General features: G+C 38.0%; 1 long non-coding RNA gene across 2 annotated transcripts in view; it reads left to right on the plus strand.

Moving 5' to 3' along the window:
• The window catches only part of LOC146317256 (uncharacterized), a 33,442-nt gene extending 12,539 nt beyond the window's left edge, over positions 1-20,903 (plus strand). For both annotated transcript variants that reach the window (XR_014771666.1, XR_014771665.1), the window contains exons 3-4: positions 16,998-17,104; positions 20,879-20,903. This is a non-coding gene — a long non-coding RNA (uncharacterized LOC146317256). The remainder of the gene's footprint in view (positions 1-16,997; positions 17,105-20,878) is intronic.
• The last annotated feature ends 1,133 nt before the right edge of the window (positions 20,904-22,036 follow it).

A 22,036-nucleotide genomic window follows, 5' to 3' on the forward strand; every position in this document is an offset into this window, starting at 1 on the left:
CATCAAAGTAAAACTTTATTTAACTAACTACAAAACTTTACTCAACAACAATAAATACATGAAACATGACGCTTTACTTTGAGTTTTGAGATCCTGAAGTTTCTGTTTTCAGACCGTTCATCGTTCTGTCACAGCTGATAACAAGAGAGCTGCAGGTCAAAGGTCACAGCACCCTGACAACGTCCTCAAAACCCCCACTGAGCCTCCTGCTGACACCTCAGCTTCATCAGGATCTGTCTGTCCGCCTGTCTGTCTGCCTGTCTGTCCTCCTGTCTGTCTGTCCGTCTGTCCTCCTGTCTGTCTTCCAGTCCGTCTGTCTGTCTGTCTGTCCTCCTGTCTGTCTGTCTTTCTGTCTGCCTGTCTGTCTGTCTGTCCTCTTGTCTGTCTGTCTTCCTGTCCGTCTGTCTGTCTGTCTGTCTGTCTGTCCTCTTGTCTGTCTGTCTTTCTGTCCTCCTGTCTGTCTGTCTGTCTTTCTGTCCTCCTGTCTGTCTGTCTTCCTGTCCGTCCGTCTGTCTGTCCGTCTGTCTGTCTGTCTTCCAGTCCGTCTGTCTGTCTGTCTTCCAGTCTGTCTGTCTGTCTGTCTGTCCTCCTGTCTGTCCTCCTGTCTGTCTGTCTTCCAGTCCGTCTGTCTGTCTGTCTGTCTGTCTGTCCTCCTGTCTGTCTGTCTGTCTGTCTGTCTGTCTGTCTCTGCTGATCTGATAGAGCTAATTAACCTGCTTCTTCTCCTTCCTGGTTCCCAGTTTCTGTGACGGTCCTCTGTAAAAATGGCGTGGGGGTGGATTGGGACCTCGGTGTCCCAGTTCAGAGACACGCCTCCATCACACTGAGTTCTGTGCGTTTGACACGTAAACGAGCGGCGTGATTGCTTTTTACTCACACAGCATCTCAGAGCGTAACTCAGACGCTGGTTTTGTCTGTCAGACTGACGACTGCAGGTCGAAGACAGTTTGAACAAAATGTCTGTAATAATTATTTAATGTCATGTTGTGTCTGTGTCTCTGACTGGGACTGACTGACGGGACCGGTCGTCAGACTGGTCGTGTGCAGGATTACAGACTCTGGTAGTTTGTATTTAAACCACAGGTGAAGAAAATGCTCTCTGATTGGCTGTTGGCTTAAAATCGAATATGTGGACACTTCAGTCATAAGTCAGGTTCAAGTTTTATCTAAACATCAGAGATCAACACTCTTAAGTTCTGAAACACTTTTACCAACTACTCTGAAACACAGAAACATTCTCAGTAGAACCCCCTGGTTGAATTGTTGTCGGAACCCTCAGAAAGGTAGAAAGGCTCTGAATGGAACCTCCAGAGAGGGTTCTAGATGGAACCATTGTACCATAAAAGGATTGTCTGTAGAACCTCTCACAGGGTGTTCTAGGTGAAACCTTTCTCAGATGGTTCTAGGTATAACCCTTTATGTTCAGTTCCAGGTAGAACTCTTTGAAAGGGCTCCAAGTGAACTTTTATAAAAGTTCCAACAGGAACCAAAAATGGTTCTCCTATGGGGACAAGCTGAAGAACCCTCTATGGTTCTAGTTAGAACCTTCATTTCTAAAGGTGGATGTGACGTGGTCAGAGAACGTAGAACATGTTGCTGTGGAAATAAAACTTTTTAGGGAAAAATTTGGGGGTAAATGCAAAATTTTTTATAAGTCTGATTAATCGATTAATTGATTGTTAATTTTACCAATGATCGATTTCAGGAAAAAGCAAACACTTGGCAACCCCAATTAAAACAAATCGTCCAATGAGGCGTCTCGTTATCCCAAAGGTACAGACACTCTGACAGACCCTCCGCCTCGGAAAGCACAGTGCAGAGAGTGATGCTAACAAAGCTAACACTAGCCGTGTTGTTGTTGTTGTTTCCCCAGCAGCTACAAGTAAACAAGTGAAGACATGAAAATATTCAATGATGCAGTAGAACTTCCATCTCTACTTCATCTCTGTCAGACCCCTGAAGACCCCTGCTTTAATCTATAACATACCAAAAACATACTAAAAATGCTAATGCTACGCTAAGATTAGAAAAAAGTGTGACGACATGACAGAGTAGAAAATATGACATCATCAGCGTGTTTCATTTCTTCATACTGATGATGAACATGTGATGAACATGTGATCCTCCTGCTGTAGTTGAAAACACAAAGAAACTTGAGTTCTCAGGTTTCGTGCTGTGTTCAGTGACGTGGCGTCGCTGTGGGAAACGTCGCCTCCAGCTTCACTCTCACCTGAGAAACCTGAAGCTCTTTTCTTCTTCTTTGTTGGTTTGTGAATGTTGTTTTCTGCTGATCCTCCTGACAGAGACGGTTGACAAGAGGGGGTTTCAGGTGCATCAGAAACCAGCAGGAACCTGTTTGTGGGCAGAGGGGAGTTTCCGGCTGAACGCCCTCATAAAGTTTCCTGTCTGAAACGCCACAAACCACCGCCGCCGACTTCATAAACCATCTCAGGCCTCAAAGTAAAATATCTGCAGCTTCATTTTTCAGTGGGAGGGACTAAACTTTTACCAAATATTACCACCGAAACAACCTGGAGCTCGTTTCCTCCGGCTGACCACAGATTTAAAGTGTCGCTTTAAAGGAGCAGTCCAAACTTTTAGAGTTACGCTAGCAGTTTTCCTTTGTGTACTGTTTCTCGTACTGAGAGTCTGTTTACACCTGGTACTAACATGTACCTGCTCCACATGCAAATAAACACATAGCTACATCATCTATTCACAAAGAGAAAATGTGTTGATGTTTTTAAGCAGCGATTCAATAATAATTATAATATAATTGTATATGTGTCAGTTTTATATCTTTATATCAGGTTATAGTTTCTACATATTAATCCTGACTTCTGATTTGACCTTTGACCTTATTTGGAAGTTCCTGTATTCTGCCTTTGCAGAGCGAACCAAAAAATATTGGGTCATACCAAAAAATATTGGGTCATACCAAAAAATATTGGGTCATACCAAAAAATATTGGGTCAAACCAAAGCAAAAGGCAGAAACTTCTGTTTGATCTGATGACTTTAGCTTTAAAAATAATCAAAAATAATGCACATAGTTTCTTTCAGGTATTTGAAATGTTAGAATACAGTAACTGAAGTTACTCTCTCTCTCTCTCTCTCTCTCTTTCTCTATACATATATATATATATATATATATATATATATATATATATATATATATATATATATATATATATAGTTTCTGTAATTTTGACCTTATTTTGTCCAAACTGCAACAGATCTGAGAGAAGATATTTGTCCACATGACAAAGGATATCTTTAATGTCATAAAAATGATTCTTAGTAACTTTTGACAAAAAATGAAGTTACTTTTTCCTTTGTAGAGCAGAACAGTGAAGCCAACACTCTGGACAAACAGACGAAATGTTTTTACACAAAGAAAGAAAGAAATTCATGTGGAACATTTGCTGAATAGAAGAATAATAAAAGGTTATCATAGGCAGTGTTTCATGAAGTTTATAATAAGAACAGAAAAATAAAAAAATATAAAAAAATAAATATGTAAAACAACACTGTGGTGATTCCACTAAATGTAGTTCCTTTATTTTTTAAAACTGTTGTGAAGAAAAAAAAAAAATCAACTTTACACTTTTTGCTCCCGTTGTCACTTCATGCTGTGAAATATTTCTGGCAGGTGAATTTTTAATTTTTGATTTCAGTGTGTAATATTCAACACTTCAGTCAGGTGTATCATCATTCAATGTGTAATATGAATATTCTCTCTGTGCGGTGATGTAAATCTCCTTACACTGTATATATTGTTCTTATTTTTATTTTTCCCTGTTCACCGTGTTTCAGTCTGTACTTTCATACACCTAAAAATATAATTGACCAAAAAAATTATGGAATGTAAAATAATGTAAAGAGCATTTCATACAATGTTTTTTCTGTTATGTTGGAGTCAGTGAGAATAAATTAAATACCTTCAGTCAGATACTTGATCACATAAAGAGGCCATGTGCATCACACATCAATGACTACTTTTCATATTTAATAGAAGTGACTCACATCCTCCTTTTTATTCCCTAAAACAATAAATCAAATATTAATTTATTTGCCTCAAACCACATCAGCAAACAAATCAAACCGCAATATGTTTGATACTTCTTATATATATATATACTATCATTAATATTTAAATGAAACGTTTCAGACCCTTGTGTGACTCCACATTTAACCTTCACCTCTTTATGTTTATGTAAGTCATAGGACCTGGTTAAGGTCGGAAAAAGACTGTGCTGTTGGTAAAATGTTTCAAAAGTGGGGACAAATTTTAGTTTTAGTTTTAGTCCAAACTAAACCTCCCTGACGACGTCCGTATGATTTCAGGAAGGAGAAAAAGAGATCAGCAGAAGGCCGATATAAACCTGATTTCTTCCTGAGGCAGGAAGCCTCTGAGCTCACTGCACTTTGAGCAGAACTGTTCGGTTGTTCTCTGGATCCTTTTTAAAGAACCGTGAGAACACCAGAGATCACATGTGTTCCGAGGTGCAGGAGGAGAGAGGAATAAAGGTGAGACCTGAAAGTTGACGGGTGGGACATTAGGACCCAGAAGAAACAATCAGTGGTCTTCAGTCTGCTGCTTTATGAGACTTGAAATGCATCTCAGATTACCTCCTCCTCCCCCCCGACAGCCCCCACCCCTCCACTGAAGAGCGTGTGTGTGTGTGTGTGTGTGTGTGTGTGTGTGTGTGTGTGTGTGTGTGTGTGTGTGTGTGTGTGTGTGTAGGCAGGCAGGGAGGCGGTCGTATCGATTGATAACCTCAGTGAGGTCGAGCTGCAGCAGCAGTTTGCTTCTCCTCATGTTAAAATGAAACTCGTTTGCACTAAATGTAATTATTTATTTCTGGTGACCTTCTGACCTTTTCAGCAGCGACACATTGATGATAAACTTTCCTCTCATTCACACAAGAAACAATAAAATATAAAGAGACGTCGGTCATGTGATCCACGATGTCCTCTGCAGACCGATGCAATGAGAAGCAGCTGCATCAGAAAGTCTGAGCACACACGTCGTTTTATGTTCAGCATGTTAAATAAAATGAATCCTTTTGTTAAAGAGGAAACGTCTAATATATTTATTGTAATAAATCATAAAATGACCACAGTGTGTCAGAGATCAAGGAAACATGAAGTTAAAATACTCGCTTCACTTGAAAGCTGCCGCCATGATGTCGTCCTTTGAAATTTATATTCCAGATTGAGATAACTGGGTTTGTTTGTCTGTTTGACTAGAGTTCAAATTAATATCAAATGTTCACTGAATGAGTCAGTGTCTGTTTATGAGTCATTAGAAATCATTAATAATTAGAGGTAGTAGATGTTTATAACAGTTAAATTGATCAAAAGGTTAATGGAGTTTGGCAGCAGTGAGACAGTGAGTATTTTCAGAGCAGTTGCTTTTTGTTTTCAGTATAACAGACTGAATTTTACTTCAACAGACAACTGACAGAGTTATAAACAACTGATCAACTGACAGTGGAAGACTCGTCATCAATTGTTATCGTCATTTTATGAGGTTGTGCACATCCTGTGGTCCTGCAGTATTCCTGCAGCATTCCTCTAGTATTCCTGCAGCGTTCCTGCAGTATTCCTGCAGCGTTCCTCTAGTATTCCTGCAGCGTTCCTGCAGTATTCCTGCAGTATTCCTGCAGCATTCCTCTAGTATTCCTGCAGTGTTCCTGCAGCGTTCCTGCAGTATTCCTGCAGTGTGTCTGCAGTGTTCCTGCAGCATTCCTGCAGTGTTCCTGTAGCGTTCCTGCAGTGTTCCTGCAGTGTTCCTGCAGCCTGTCTGTTTCTGCTATGTCTGAGGAGGAGGGGCAGGGTGAAATAACTCAACTCAACTAAAGATCGTACAGTAAACAGTAATTTCAACGGTCTCATGGCTTCCAACTCTTCATTTAGACTGCAGTACTCATTTTTAACCATGCAATGGCTACACAAAGAAACAATATAAAAGTCGTAACAAGACGAAAACAACATAATAGAAGTAGCACAACAAAAACGACGCAACAAGATGTAAACAATGTAAAAGGTGTAACAAGACAAAAACAAGTTAGAAGACATAACAGGAATAAATGACATAAAAGACGAAAACAATGTAACAAACAATGTAAAAAACATGATGAAAAGATCTCATCGTAAATAACGTGAGACGTAACAAGATAAAACAAGATGTAACAACCTAAAAGAAGTAACACGATGAAAACAACATGAAAGATGTAAAAAAGAAAAAACCTAAAAGAAGCATTAAATGTGTCACAACATAAAAGATGTAACAAGATGAAAACAATGTCAAACACATAATAAATATGTAATGATGTAAAAGACAAAACAAAACAAAAATGACATAAAAGATGTAAGAAGCCGAAATAGAGACACTTTACATGGACTCAGTCAGTAGAAATTTCTACTTCTACTTTCTACTTTTACACTGAGTGCATGTCAGAGCCTGTACTTTTACACTTGTACTGCAGTAAACAGATTGAGTCAGTATTTCTACTTTTACCAGAGTGTTTTTTACAGAAGTATCTGTACTTCTTCTGGGGTACAGAGTGTGTGGACTCTTTACATCATATAAATCTGTAATAATGTACGACTGCTGTATTTTTAGAGCTGAATCAGTCTCTCAGTCTGTTCACGCCCGTCATCACTTTCACTGCTCTGATTCACCGTCAGCCTCCAGCAGTCACAGAGGGGGATTTTATGTTTCTGTTTTCACATCGAATGAGAAGCTGCAGAGAAAAACAGGAAGTGTGCAGAGCGATCTGGGCCGGCCGACATGTTTCAGGGGCTGCAGGCCGACCTGCTCGCCTCGCTCCGCACAAACACACCAGCACTTCCTCATTCTTCACATTTCCGCCCCGAAGCCGACCAACGGCAAATATTTGTTTTTTATCCTGAGCAGGAAGACGCTGAATGCAGCCCGACTGCTGCTGCTGGGACATGAGGGTTTTCACTGAGGGGAGATGACCGGGGTTCTATCGTATTTCTCAAGAAATTCATAAGAAACGAGTGTCAGTAACTTGAAACATGACGCTGGACTTTACATTGCAGAGAGGTCACAGACTTTAAAACTGCTTTTTTTCAGCTCAAGGAAAGTTTTACAGAAGTCAAACCTCCATGGATCAAAAATTCATAATGGAGACAAACATAACTCAGCTTGTTTGTAGTTTCAGGTGTCCTGTCAGCAGTTTTATAGACGTCTATGACGTGGTTGTAGCTAACTGGATTTCTGTGTGGCTAAAGTTAGCAGCCAGTCTGTGTAGCTAATGTTAGCGGTTGGTCTGTGTTAGCGGTTGGTCTGTATGGCTAATGTTAGCGGTTGGTCTGTGTGGCTAAGCTGTCAGAGAGTTCTATAGCTGGAGTCAATTGTGGAGTTTCCACCCAGAACCTCATATGAGAACCTCATATGACAGGTTCTGCAGAGAACTTTTGTATACGTAATGGTCCCACCAGGAACCATCCCTGAGGACTCTATCAAAAACCTTTCCACCTTTTAAGTGTGCTAACAAGAACCCACCCAGGGGCTCTAACCAGGAACCTTTTTTTACATTCTAAGCCTTTTATGTAGAACGCACTCACAGGATTCAGTTGAGAACCCTTTTATATTCTGAGGGTCTTAACTAGAATCCACCCAGCGGGTTCTACTGAAAACCTGTAGGTGTTGTGGTGCACAGAACCTTTGATGAAAAAGTTCTTTGAGGATTCCAACAATCTTTGAAGAACTGTCTTTCAAAAAGGGTTCTTTTGATAAAAAGGGTTCTTAATGGAACCTTTAGTCTTACAAAGAACCCTTGACAAACCCTTTTCCCAAAAAAATGGTTTCAGAACTAAATTGTTCTGATTAGAACTTCAGCCCTTTGAGAAGAACCCTTTTAGAACCCATTTTTCCAAGAGTGTAACATCAGGTCTTTTTTCTGACATCTTCTTCTTTGAGCTTTACATTAAACTGATATACAGCTCACATGTAGCATCATTGTTCTCTCAGTGGGTCCCATCGTGGTTCTCCGGTTCTCCCCAAGGCATCTCAAAATAAATCTGACTGGTCTCAAGAGGAGTATGCGTAGTTTAACAAAGAGTGAAGTTTTTTTTTCTTCTTAAATTTATAAATAAATAAAGTTTCTGCCACTAGGGGTCTCTCACATCAAAACAATGACAAAAAATAGTTTGATGACATCATCATCATCATGAAGTAGCATGGGATCATGGGAGTTATTGTCTTCATTATTAAAAACAATCCATATTGCAGATGAAAATTTATCTGACATGTTCACAGACAAAGTCATGTGTTAATGCGTTCAGGTGGGAACAGGAAGTGTGAAGCAGCTGAGGAGGTTTGTACTTTATTAGTAAGTTTACATCATCCATCATGTTGATCAGGTTGTGAGTTTTGTTTTTGTGAAGTTGGAAGTTATTCATCCTGTGCTTAAATAAATTACTAAAAACTAAATATTCAGTAGTAACAGTAGCTAATGTTAGTGCTAGCTAACAGTAGTTAGCTTACAGTAGCTAACCAGCAATGAATGGTAGTGGGAGTTAACAATAGCTAATGTTAGCGCTAGGTAACACCTAACAGTAGTTTATCAGTAGGTAATAACAGTGGTAACTAATAGTAGCTAATGTTAGCGCTAGCTAACAGTAGTTAGCTTACAGCAGTTAACCAGTAGTCAACTGTAGTGTTAGCTAACAGTAGCTAATGTTAATGCTAGCTAACAGCTAACATTAATTAATCAGTAGTTAACATTAGTGTCAGCTAACAGTAACTAACAGTGGTCTTTAGTCACTAAACATCTGTCTGGCTTCCTGTTTGTGTCTCACTGGTTCTTAACTGATGACGTTAGTCATTAAAAACACAAATACACATTTAAAAAAGGTTCAGTAATTTAACTGCTGGTTGTAGTTTAAATCAAACAAACAAGAGGAAGGAGAGCGTTAGCTGGGGACTATTTTCAGCAGTGGATTAATCCACATTTGGTGCTGGAGTGAGTGTTTGTGGGAGCAGGGAGTGTGTGTGTGTGTGTGTGTGTGTGTGTGTGTGTGTGTGTGTGTGTGTGTGTGTGTGTAACAGAGTCAAAATAAACTACAGTGTGTGTGTTTGCGGTGATGAAGGAACATGTCAGTGACACAGTCAGGCTCACTCATGTGTTTTTAATAGTTATGAACAACAGTGGAGCTCTGTGGCTCAGAGGAAGAAGATATGAACACATGATATTTGTTAGGAGAAACATTCACTCTGAACTTGAAGAAAAATATAACCAAGCTGATCTTGTAATATAAAAGTTTTTTAATTAGAGAACAGACCGTCAAAAATGAACCAAACGTCTGTGAAAAAAGTTGTAAATATCTTTCAAACCAAGTTGAAAAATATTTTCAACTCGGTTTAAGAAAACGTTCCCACACACAGTAGCTGTTGTGTTCATGTTTGTGTATTTCTCAGGACTCCTCGCCCTTCATCTCCTCCTCCTCCTCCTCCTACTCCTGTACTCAGGACTCCTTATATGGTCGGAGGGGAAACGTCTCAAACCTCCAGCCACCAAAAAGCCTCCAGCAGGGAGTGACTGTGTTTCCCCTCCAAGTCTCACAGGGCGACTCCTTTATTTTTAGAAACTCAGACTTACTGGCTATTATGAAGGAGGGCGTGTGTGTGTGTGTGTTTGTGTGTGTTTGTGTGTGTGTTTGATCCGTCAGTGATAGATGGATCGTCATGTCTCTTCATGTTTGTCAGAGCCTGAATCAGCTGCTGGAAACTTGACTTTTTTCTCCACCAAAGTCCAGTCAGAAAGTGTTGTGTTTTAGCCTCCACTGCACTGATGTGACGGCTGAAGTTCCTGGTTGTTCTGTAGATTGCAGATAATATTATCTTTACTTCCTTTTCTGTCTTCTCTCTTCTTTTGCTTTTGATTTCGTCTTGTTTGACTTGTAAGCAGGGAAATTCCCAAAATTGGAGATACAAGGTTTTCCCCCTCACAGGGAACAATGTGGTTATGTCGTACATCAGAGGTTTTCCTCTGACAGTAACAAAGACATTCAAACATTATGATGGTTAGATAGTTTATCTTAACTGAAGTAAAGTGTTAAAATTAAGATTTTTACTTATAACAAAGTACTTTTACTTAAAGGGTCAGACCCTATATAAACTGTTTGGAAACCATGGTGACCAAGGTTAGGACCTGTTCGCTAACAGTAGCTAATGGCAGTGTTTGCTAACGCTAACAGTAGTGTTAGCTAAAAGTAATTTTATTAGTCCAGGTTAAAAAATACTAAACTTTCTGTGTGAGTGAAGGATCTGAGTTCTGCCTCTAAATAAAGGAAACAAGTGTTTTTTCTTGATAAGCAAAACAGAAACTACATGTGACTTTAACTACAGAAAATGTGGTTCTGCTGCAGTTTTTAACAAAACTGACTGGATGTGAGGATGAATTTATCTGCAGATAAACGATGTGAAACTTCTCCCTCTGCACAGATCCAGAACTGAATGTGAAATGTGTGTTTTTTGGCTGCTGTAGGTTGATCACGACAAGCAGCTTTCATTTCCTCAAACCGAAGGTTTTTCATGCCTTAAAGGCTTCAGCAAGCTTCAAATGAAGCATGAAGTGTCGTGGAACCACATCTGCAGTCAGAGTGTTTCTATTAGCCCGTTCACACCTGGTGTCAGAGTGCATCTTGGGTGATCTGATCACGAGTGGACACCACTGAGTACATCAGTTCACAGCAGGTATTAGAGACACAAGAAATATGCTAACCCTTAATCTGATTTGAAGTGAAGATTTTCTTCCATATCAAGTGTAATTTTGAAGTTAGAAAAGTCATCCTGGGCTCAAACTGAAGCTTACTTAATTTAAAGTTTTCTATTTACAAGTGAGGTGTAAATATTCACAACTAGCTGCTGAAAAACAATCATTTCTGATGAGAACTTGTGGATCTCACATTTCTGCTCTGTAAGCAAATAAACACATTTAGTGACAGCTTGGGTCAAACTGACACAATGTTTTTTGTACAAAAAGAAAAATTAACTTCATGTAGGACATTTGTCATATTTACAAGATGGTGCAAATAATTAAAAATGAAGAAACAGTGTTTCTTAAAGTTTATAGTTTCTCCAAACTCAGCAACTCACAAAGTTCCATGATTTTCTAAGGAAGTCGGTGGACTTTCACCAGTATCAGTTACTGTTTACTGTACTTGTAAAATATGACATGTTTACCATCAATATTTGTTTTTCATAACTTTAGTGTTTAAACAATTTCTTCAAACAGCTGCTAAATGTTGTCGGGTAGACGCACTTCAGACACAAAGCAGCTAATCTAAAAAAGCTAAAGGTCAGTAGCTAAAGGTCGCGTCAGCTAACGTGTTTAATCCGTGTGACTGCTCTTTCATTGCTTTGATACAGTGGATGGTGGATATGGTGGAGATATAAAAGTTGATAGCTAACAGTAGCAGGTTGGTCTATGTCGCTAAAGTTAGCAGTTAGTTTGTATAGCTAACATTAGCGGTTGTTCTATGTAGCGAATGTTAGGGGTTGGTCTGTGTAGCTAATATTAGCAGTGTGTTTGTGTAGCTAATGTTAGCAGTTGGTCTGTGTAGCAAACATTAGCATTTGGACTGTGTAGCAAACATTAGCATTTGGTCTGTGTAGCTAACATTAGCATTTGGTCTGTGTAGCTAATATTAGCAGTGTGTCTGTGTAGCTAATGTTAGTAGTTGGTCTGTGTAGCAAACATTAGCATTTGGTCTGTGTAGCTATCATTAGCAGTTGATCTATATAGCTAACATTAGCATTTGGTCTGTGTAGCTATTATTAGCGGTTGTCTGTGTAGCTAACATTAGCATTTGGCCTGTGTAGCAAACATTAGCAGTTGGTCTGTATAGCTAACATTAGCAGTTGGTCTGTGTAGCTAATATTAGCAGTGTGTTTGTGTAGCTAATGTTAGCATTTGGTCCGTGTAGCAAACATTAGCATTTGGTCCGTGTAGCTATCATTAGCGGTTGTCTGTGTAGCTAACATTAGTTGTTATGGAACTGACTGTGAGATTAGCTGGTAACACTATGGCCAATGTGATCTTGTGAGACTTATGAAGCTAATTTTGCTCATTGTGCATTTTTCTCTTTTCTTTTTTTTATTTAAAAATGTATTTTTAAATTGTAATCCTGATAAAAATCCCCATTGTAACTGAGGGTAACAGCAATCTGGTTACTTCTTTTTTTTTGTAATTATAGTTACCTTTTTTTTTTTTAAATGTAATCCCATCATGTGTAATCAGTTACTCCCCAAATCACAAAATGAAAATGATGTAGCTAAATAAAAATGACGTATCAAAATGTAACTATACAAAAATAAAGTGTTAAGATGTATCAAGACAAGAATGACATGAAAGACATAAAAAGATGAAAATGACATAAAAGATGTAACAAAATAAAAACGGTGTAAAAGACATAACAGGACGAACATGACATAACAAGAGGTCAAGTTTGTACTTTTATACTGCAGTAAACAAGTTGAATCAGTACTTCTGCTTTTACACATGTACCTGTACTTCTACTGGAGTAAAGAATGTGTGTATTCTGGTCTGTGGGCAGGTACAGTGTGTGTGTACAGACTGATTTCACAGAGGCCTTTAACACACTTCATGCGTTTGCTCAGTGTGTTGTCGTGGTCATGCTGTGATTCAGCACTGACACACTTTCATTTTTTGTTTTTCCATCAAACTCAGCAGGAATTTAACCAAACTGTCTGTTCAGGCTGATTTCAGATCTCACATAAATGTAAAACTGTGTCTGTGCCTCTCAGGATGATAAATTAGTTTATCTCAAAGTCAAAAAAAAAAAAAAAAAATGAAACCAGATCAGAATCCAGATCCATCCTGAGCTGCAGCTCCGCTCCAGGCTTTCTGTCCTCCCGCTCGGCTCCTTTCTCCTCCAGCCGCCATTTCAGGAGCTGCAGAGGCCTTCTCTGTCATGGAAGAACAAAAGCTGCTCTGTCTTTGTCTGCAGCTTCACGTTCACATGCAGCTTCTACAGCTATAGACGCACTGCAACACAGCACACACACACACACACTCACACACACACACACACACACACGCACACACAACACAATGACACAACACACCACGAGAGAGAGCAGACAGCAACAGCACCTTAAATTATAAAACAAGTTTAACATGATGCTGAAAATTCATGAGTGGAAAGGTCAGCTGGAAACACACACACACACACACACACACACACACACACACTTTTCCATTCATCTGAATGACTGAATCTGAATTTTTGATGCTTTTATTCTGAAAACTGAAAAATTCCCCCAACAACTGTGGTTCTCTCTTTTTGTCCAGTTGAAGAAGACTCACGCAACTTTTTCTCTAGATCATCAAGTTACCATGGAAATATTTGCTTTAATGTTAAATTAATCTTTTCTTTGACTGAAATAGTTTGTGATTCTGCCGTTTATAATGATGTTTAATGTAGTTTTTAGCATCTCTAGTGTCTCTGACCTGATCAGAAAATCATTTAAAATAGTCAGTTTTGACTGAAATAGTCCTGCGGGGACTCACAGTTTGGAAATCTGTTGACTTTTTAATCATATTTATGCACTTTAGTATCTCTGACTTCAACAGAACATCAAATTATCATCATTAAAATATTCAGTTTAATATAAAATTCAACTTTTTTTTGGCTGAAATGATCTTAAATAGGTTTCATTCATTCAGGTTTCATTGCACTTAAGGTGATTTTTTATGTTTCAAGTGTCTCTGACTTTAGCAGAAAATCATTTAATCATCACCTAAATATTTATTTTGACTGCTTTTCTTGACTGAAATTATTCTAAATATTTAGTTTTGTTGCACATAGGGTATTTTTTCACATCTGTAGTGTCTCTGACTTTCGTAGAATATCATTTAATCACCACAAAAATACTTAGTTTAATGTTAAATGCGTCTTTTTTTGACTGAACTATTCCCAAATATTCAGTTTATTCAGGGTTTTACTGCACTTAAGGGTTTTTTTCATCTCTGTGTCTGACTATCAGAACATTGTTAAATCAACATCAAAGTATTTTGTTCAACATAAAAACTGCTTTTGTTGGTTAAATAATTCTAAATATTCCATTTGTTATGTTTTTGTTGGACTGAAGGTTTTTTTTTTTTGGTTTTTTTTTACATCTTAAGTGTTTCTGACTATCAGAAAGTCATGGAACCACTGTGAACATATTTAGTTTAACATTAAACCTGTTTTTCTTGGCTGAAATAATCCTAAATATTCAGTTTATAAAGGTGTCATTAACTCTGATGGTGCGATAATGTAATAACTCCCTTGTGGAGTTTGTTCAGTGCAGCTTCATAACCTGAGTCCACCTCAGATTTTACACCAGAATAAATAATGAGGAGAGAAAAAAAAGGTCTTTACTTCTATGGTATGGAAACGCCTTCAACTCCCCCCCCCCCCCCCCTCACACACACACACACACACACACACACACACACACACACACATAAAGGCCATCTCGTATCAAAGGGGTGTTTGATGTCGGTCGGTGTGGGCCGGCTGGTTGTTGGGGGGGAGCAGGTTGGGAGGGGGAGACAGCAGATGGGGGGGGGGGGGGTGGGGGGTTGGTGGTGTGTGTGTGTGTGTGTGTGTGTGTGTTGGGGGGGGGGGGGGGGGGTGTCATGGTAAACAGCAGGAATACCAAACCTCCTCTGTTACATGACACAGAATGGTAACACTGTACTTTAACCCACACATGCAGAACCAGCTTGTAACAAAGACAGGAACACAGTGCGGGTCTGTTGGCGCCCTCTAGAGGCTGCAGGGCTCCTTACACACAACAAGAGACCGGTTCAGAACAGGACACACACGGACACAAACTGCTGCTGCTCCTCCTAAAAGTTACATTTGAGTTTAATTTATCTTTAATTTGTGTTTCTAAACATCAGTGAACTGATCTCAACATCCTGTAGAACAGAAAACAACTTTATTATCCAACAGAGGAAAGAGGTGAAAACTTTTTATTTTTCCTTTCTACATTCAAACACAAATGTCTGTACTTTCTACTCCTTACATTTTAAAAACAGGCTTGTTACTTTAGTTTTAATGCAAAATTAAAACAATGTAACAGAGATAACAAGATGAAAACGATGTAACAATACATAACGTAACACAGATGTAACATGACAAAAACAAGATAAAAGACAAAACAGGATGAGGCACACAAAAATGACATAACAAGCAGAACATGACATAACAAGATGTAACAAAACAAAAACATAAAAGATGTAATAAGACAAAAATGACTTAACAGGACATAAGACCAAAACAAGATAAGACATAACAGGACATAACACGAAACAAGAAAAACAAAGATGTGACAAGAGAAAAATGAAGAGGAAAAACAACATAACAAAACAAAAATAAGGACGTAACAGGATGTTACAGGACGTACCGAGATAAAACACAAGATAAAAGATGTAACACAATATAAACAAGACCAAAAAAAGATAAAATACATGACAGGACGTAACAAGGCAAAACTATAAGGTAACATTGAAATAACCCAGTCCAAAGTAGTGTCAAAACTTCTCCAACTCTACCTGCGTTTTAGTACCCAGATCGAGAAAAACAAAGGTTATATATGTGGTTTTACTTGCAGTCAATCACCACAAACTTTCTTCATAAAGAAGAACCTTTGAAAAAAGTTCTCCACTATCACTTTAAGGTACTGGTACTGGTTTTGGTGCTGGTATCGTAGTTTTACAGTGATACCCAGTCCTCTGGATGGTCCACTGCTCATGAGACACAAAAATGAAAAAGGTGCACACTGTTTCGAATACTACACTGTAAAAAATATAGTCAAGACGACTTAAAATTTCAAGGAAACACACTGCAAGAGATTTTTGAGCCCAAGTCAAACTGGTCATAATCTTTAGTTGAGACCATTTACTTTTTTCTTTAAATAAACTTGAATCTTTGAGTTTTAAAAACTATTTTAAAAAATGGCCACAGTGAGCTGACCTGAACTGATTAGTCTTTTTAGTGCCTGAAAAACTAGTTTTAATTGAAGATATTCAGATTTTGACATTACTACTTATATTTTTTTAAATACAGTGTTTTGAGTTTCTAAAGATCAGTAGTTGGTAAAACTTTTTTAAAACTTGACAATTTGAGTTGGGCTCAAATCTCAAAAATCTTTAGCAGAGTTTTGCTTTGAAATTTAAATTTTTCTCAACTTGTTTCGTTTTTACAGTGTAGGTTGAATTTCACTGTACGTTGTACTCTGAATAACATTTACCTTTAGAAAATCATAGATACATAAAATATTGTCATTCTTAAAGTAAAGAGGTTTTAAATGTAAAGATATCAACACTTACAGCTGCTCTCAGATCCTCCACTGAAACGACATATTATAAACATCTTTATTACTGTTTATAACATGTACATATCATCACTGTATAATATAAATATAAGAGGACTGGTCATAAACGTACTTCCTGAACAGGATCCACTCACACAATCAATGGAGCTGATTTCCTGCAGTTCAGGTGTTTTCTGTCAGACTCTGAACTGAGAGAAGATGAAGCTGCTGGATGAATTTGGTGAAAATGAAGTTTGTATTTTTGACCTGAACCAAGACTTTTAGAGTCGTTTTGAGGATTTAAGTCAGAAATTCAGCTTCACTTCAGGCGTCTGCAGGACCGACCTCAGTGACCTCAGTGAGACGCGTGGTACGAATTCAGTGGAAGGAAAGTGAAATTCTTGATTCTGCACTGAGCCATTTTTACACATTTTACAGTATTTTTGGTGCCTTAATCAAAAATATTTGTTTATTATTGGAAAGTAAACAGGACAGTGTAAAGAACTTAAATGTAAAATAAATGTGCTTAACTACTTTCCATATTAATGATGACGAGCTTGTTTTAGAGTGATGATGATGATGATGATGATGATGATGATGATTCTTCTCTCACTCTGACCTCTCTAAAGGAGCTGGGTAAGCAGGAAGCAGAAGCAGGATCAGCAGCCTGCCAGTGAACACGGCCGGACCAGGACTGAACGCAGCGTCAGAGACCGACAGGAAGTACAGCACCGAGGTGAATCACAGCAGCTCCTCTTTCCTTTGACAAGTTATAAAACTTTTTCGTACATGTATAAAGTCTGCAAAGTCACAGAGATGGAAGGTGTTGGGCACAGCTGTGTGGCGTTTCCATCAGTCCCTGAAGCGCCTCTCAGAATCTGGACCAAATCAATTTTTGTTGGGTGCTGCATCAAGCTGTGCAGAGCTGACACAGGAATGATATAGAGAATCTGGTCATTTTTCAAAATAAAAGACCCTGTGCAAACACACAATCATAAAACTGACCCTTCAACTGTCCAATCATAGCTTAGCAACTGTAACTAGGTCTGTCAAGCTTTGCTTTCCTCTCCATGTTGAAGGTGTGCAGGAGGCTCTGAGAAGAGCTAATTCTGGATGGTGTTTATTTTTTGTCGTCTCTCAAAAACGTGAAACACAAGAGCACATGTGTGGTGAATGGATTAAACTCTGTCTTCATCTGCTCTAACATAAGATGCAAATGTTAGCATGTCTGGCTAACTAACACTAGCTTACCAGCTGCAGTAACTTTACCTCCAGACAAACTTGTTAGATCCACTGCATCTGCATTTGTTCTGTGGGGGTTTGAGGAGGAGGATGTGGGCTGATGAAGAATCAAAGTGGGTCGATGATGATGCATCTCTCTCTGGCTCGCTGTCTCAGGTCTAAGTCAGGTTAGCTTAGCTCTTATCCCGGCTCTCTTCCTGTGGTGATCGTGGTCCAGCTGGTCTGGCTGGGTGACCCGTCTCAAGGTCCACTGCTCTAATCGAGTCCCTGCTCTTCCTTTTCCCACGTTAATGAGTGTATTTCTGTCATCTATCATGTAGATATACCTGCTGTATTTCACCATCTGACCAATGTTAGCTGAGATGTAAGCTAGCTTTAGCCTCAGTCTGTTAGCATTAATGTTATATCATGTACGCAGCTGTTAGCTAACTTTACATCAACACTTTCACAGGGTTCTTGTTTTAAAACGTGTCAGATGGAAACATTAAAACATCAGCTGGAGACTCAGCTGACTCAAGTCCAGTTAGCATTAGCATTAGCATTAGCTTACATCAGCAGCTACACTAATGAAATCTGCTTGCCGTCAAAATCCACCGTCGTCAGCTGGAAATGAGAATCTGCTTTTGTTTAACTTCTCTAAGGAATCACAGACCTCATGTTTCTACAATCACTCCCAGTTTCTGCATGAATGCAGAGTGAGAATGGAAAGTTTGGCAGGTGTAGCAACAGTAACTAAGGAGGACGGGGCTTAGTGAAGGGTCAGTTTGACTATGTAGCCTTGTGACTCATAATAGAAGCACAAAAATAAAAGAAAAATGAAAAAATCAACAGGATCATGTGAGAAAAATGCTTCTGAAATGCTGCTGAAATCCTGGGCATGAAGTCGCCCACATACAGGAAACTCTCATCCTGAAGTGAACAAAACGCCTCGTTTGGCATCCAGCCTTTTGTTCCATTTCTCTGTGACATCACTACAAAAAACAAAAACTCACACTCACATTTTGACTTTTTATTAACACAGAGACATTTCTTTAATGCCAGTTCCAAAATAAATGTACACAGGTGGAGTTAAATATAAATTACCTCAACCGGCGCAAACAAACACCAACTTCCAACAGGGGGAGCCATAACAGTTCACACACACAATCAGAGTAATATAGAGTACTGAGGCAAAACCGTCAGAACAAACAACAGTTTAAAGTCACACAGTCTCATTAAAACATGAAATTCCAAATACAAAAATCAGAGAGAGTCCAGCGTGATATCTTAAAATCCTGTCTTTTACCATCAATCCAAAACACAAAGATATTTCTGTTCCCGTCATGTAGTGACATACATAGTGTCTCTCTCTTTTTTTTTTTTTTTGTGATACTTCCCAAAGAAAATCAGCAAATCATCACATTTAAGAAGCTGAAAACATTAAAGAGACTGAAACATTGCAGCTACAATATAAAATAATTAGACCGTTAACTTCATTAATAATAGAGTTGGAGGCTTTTAAAGGTCTGTAGAGGAACGCGACACCAGCAGCTGGACGGATGAGAGACAAACGTCTGGTTTCTCCAAATCTGAATCATCTGCACTCCATTTTAATCAGGATTTTATTCTGAGTTCTTTGTTTGTTTTTGTTCTTTTCAGTGAAATAAACAGAAAAGGTTTGAGGTTGAAATGTGTGAGAACCATCAGAAGAACAGTGAGACAGAGGAGAACATTCAATAATCTAATAAAGTAAGATCCTTAATTTACATCTACAGAAATGTCCAGAGGTAGAAAACAACTGCTTAGGCTGTAAACTCTTGGAAATAAGGTTCTAACTGGAACCAAAACGGTTCTTTGGCTTGTTGTCATAGGAGAACCCTTTTTGGTTTTTGGCAGAACCTTTTAGAAAGGTTCCATTGGAAACTGTTTTGTGAAGTTCTACCTAGAACCCAACATAAAGGATTATACCCAGAACCATCAGTGAGAGCTTCTACAGAGAACCATTCTATGGTATAATTGTTCCACTAAGAAGCCTGTCTGGAGGTTCTATCCAGAACCTTCTCACCCTCTAAGGGTGCTAACAAGAACCCACAAAGCGGGTTCTATTAGGAACCTTTTTGTAATCCTAGGGCTTTATCTAGAACATGCTAAGGGGAGAACCTGAGAACTGAGGTACAAAGGTTCTCAGTCTCTGAAAACCTTTTTTTATTCCAAGGGTTTTATCTGGAACAAAGTCAGGGAGTTCTTCTGAGAACTCTACTGAGAGGGGTGTTATTCAGAGGCAAATGGTTCTGGGTAGAACCTCAGCCATTCAGGAAGAACCCTTTTGGAACCATTATTTATAAGAGTGTATTTATTCGAGGACAGTTCTGAAGTACTTTTTGAGACTCTTTACTCAAGTATTTCCATTTTAAGTTACTTTCTCCTTCCACTAAACTACATCTCAGAGGAAAATACTTTACTTTTCACTCCACTACGTTTCTCTGACAGACAAATTAATTAATTCATTATTAGACCGAAACATTTCGTGGTTCCAGCGTCACAAATGTGAAGATTTGCTGCTTTTGTGCCACTGTGACTGTATTTCTTTTTATTTCTAGAATTTCTACAGATTCAGATAATTAATAACAAATATTATCAACAAATAAAATATATAATATACAACAGATTTTCTTACTAATGCTGTGCTTTTAAAAAACACACTTTATTACAACTTAGTTTTAACATGAGGCACAGTTTGATTATAAAGTAAGTGCACTTGTAAGTCATTTAAATTCAGATAAATTATATTAATAATGTATTATCCCACATTTTGATTGATTTAGGAATATATTTCCTATGTATTATAACTGTAGCTGACAAGTGGATTAAAATACACTTAAAACAGAAAAAAGTACATATTTGAAAAATACAGCATTTGTATAAAAAGATGTGTTTAAGTGTTTCCTAATGGTTTCTCAAAATAGTTCAGTCAAGGACACATAACTGTATTTTAGTCTAATTTATCTAACAATAAATTATTAACATCCTAAATACATCACAAGTACAATAAAAAATATTAAGTTTAAATATTAAGATATATTAAGTATAAACTAAGTACTAAGCTCCACATTTATCAGCTGTGATATTAAAGTGATGAGCTCATTAATGCATCAGTTATTATAATGAAATGATAAATTATATGCTGAAAACTTTTTGTACTATAATTTTGAATGCAGGACTTAAACTTTCAGAGTATTTCTACACTGCAGTATTGTTACTTAAATGATCTGAGTACTTCTTCCTCCAGGTGACCTGCTCGTCGTCCTGCTCAGGTGAGTTCAGGTGAACTTTAATCAGACATGTAAACTGACGGTCGTGTGTGTGTGTGTGTGTGTGTGTGTGTGTGTGTGTGTGTGTGCAGTTTGATGATGATGTCATCACCGCAGCTGTTTGACGTGTCATTTCCACCTTAAATCAGACATGATAATGGAAGTCTAAAGGGTGAAAATTGGTGTGAGTTCAGTTCAGGTTGAGACTTGATGCTGACGACCTCGACGGCGTTCTGTCTTCACACAGACGCAGCTGAGCAGGAGAACAGTGGAACAATGAAAACTGCTCTTTAATATAACCAGACAGAATAATCCCTGCAACATTCTCTTAAAGTTCACTTATATTTTCTCAGATTATTCTGTTGTACCGTGTGAAAACATCTACAAACAGCGACAGGTGACCAAAATGCTGTACAATCAAATATAGAAAAAAACAAAACAAAACAAAAACAAAACTATAAACTATATACTTTATTAAAAAATAGAAACAATAGAAACATAAAAACAAAGCCATAAGAACAGTTCAACCCTCGTGGTGTGTGTAACGATACCCTCAATATTTTGATTATACTTGAAACAAATAATTATATTTAAATAATAATTACTGTTATCAATATAAATAATAATTTTAATATTTAATTAGTTTTACACTTGTGTTTCCTTGTGTTGGTAAACAAATCTGTCCAGTGGGAGGCGGGACCAACAGTTTGATAATTATTTATATATTTGTGTTGTTTTGTGTTGTTTGTTGCTTTATTTATTTTTTCCAAGGTGAATTTATTTTATGGATCATTTTGTGACACAGGTTTGTATAATAAGATGTTAGATGTAGTTCCCTTTGTGCTGCTCACAAAAACTGAAACTTTACACAAAAAAACCACATATACGGTAAATGAATGTGAAGAAAATAATAAATCATATTTCTCATGGTGCAGCAGAGAGACAGTGTCTTTGTGAGGACTAGAAGCTTTAAACTATAATCGTGTGGTGCTGCTCGTTGTGTTGTGATTGGCTGGACTTTAAAAATTCTAACGATAAATTAATAATATAATTTAATGTTAATAATTACAGTAGATATGAGAAATGTAAATTAATGCTAATCTGTAACAGGATCAGTCAGACAACAGTCAATCAGA

Source organism: Lutjanus erythropterus, chromosome 12 (assembly GCF_056507025.1).
Source record: "Lutjanus erythropterus isolate fLutEry1 chromosome 12, fLutEry1.hap2, whole genome shotgun sequence".
Lineage (NCBI taxonomy): Eukaryota > Metazoa > Chordata > Actinopteri > Lutjaniformes > Lutjanidae > Lutjanus > Lutjanus erythropterus.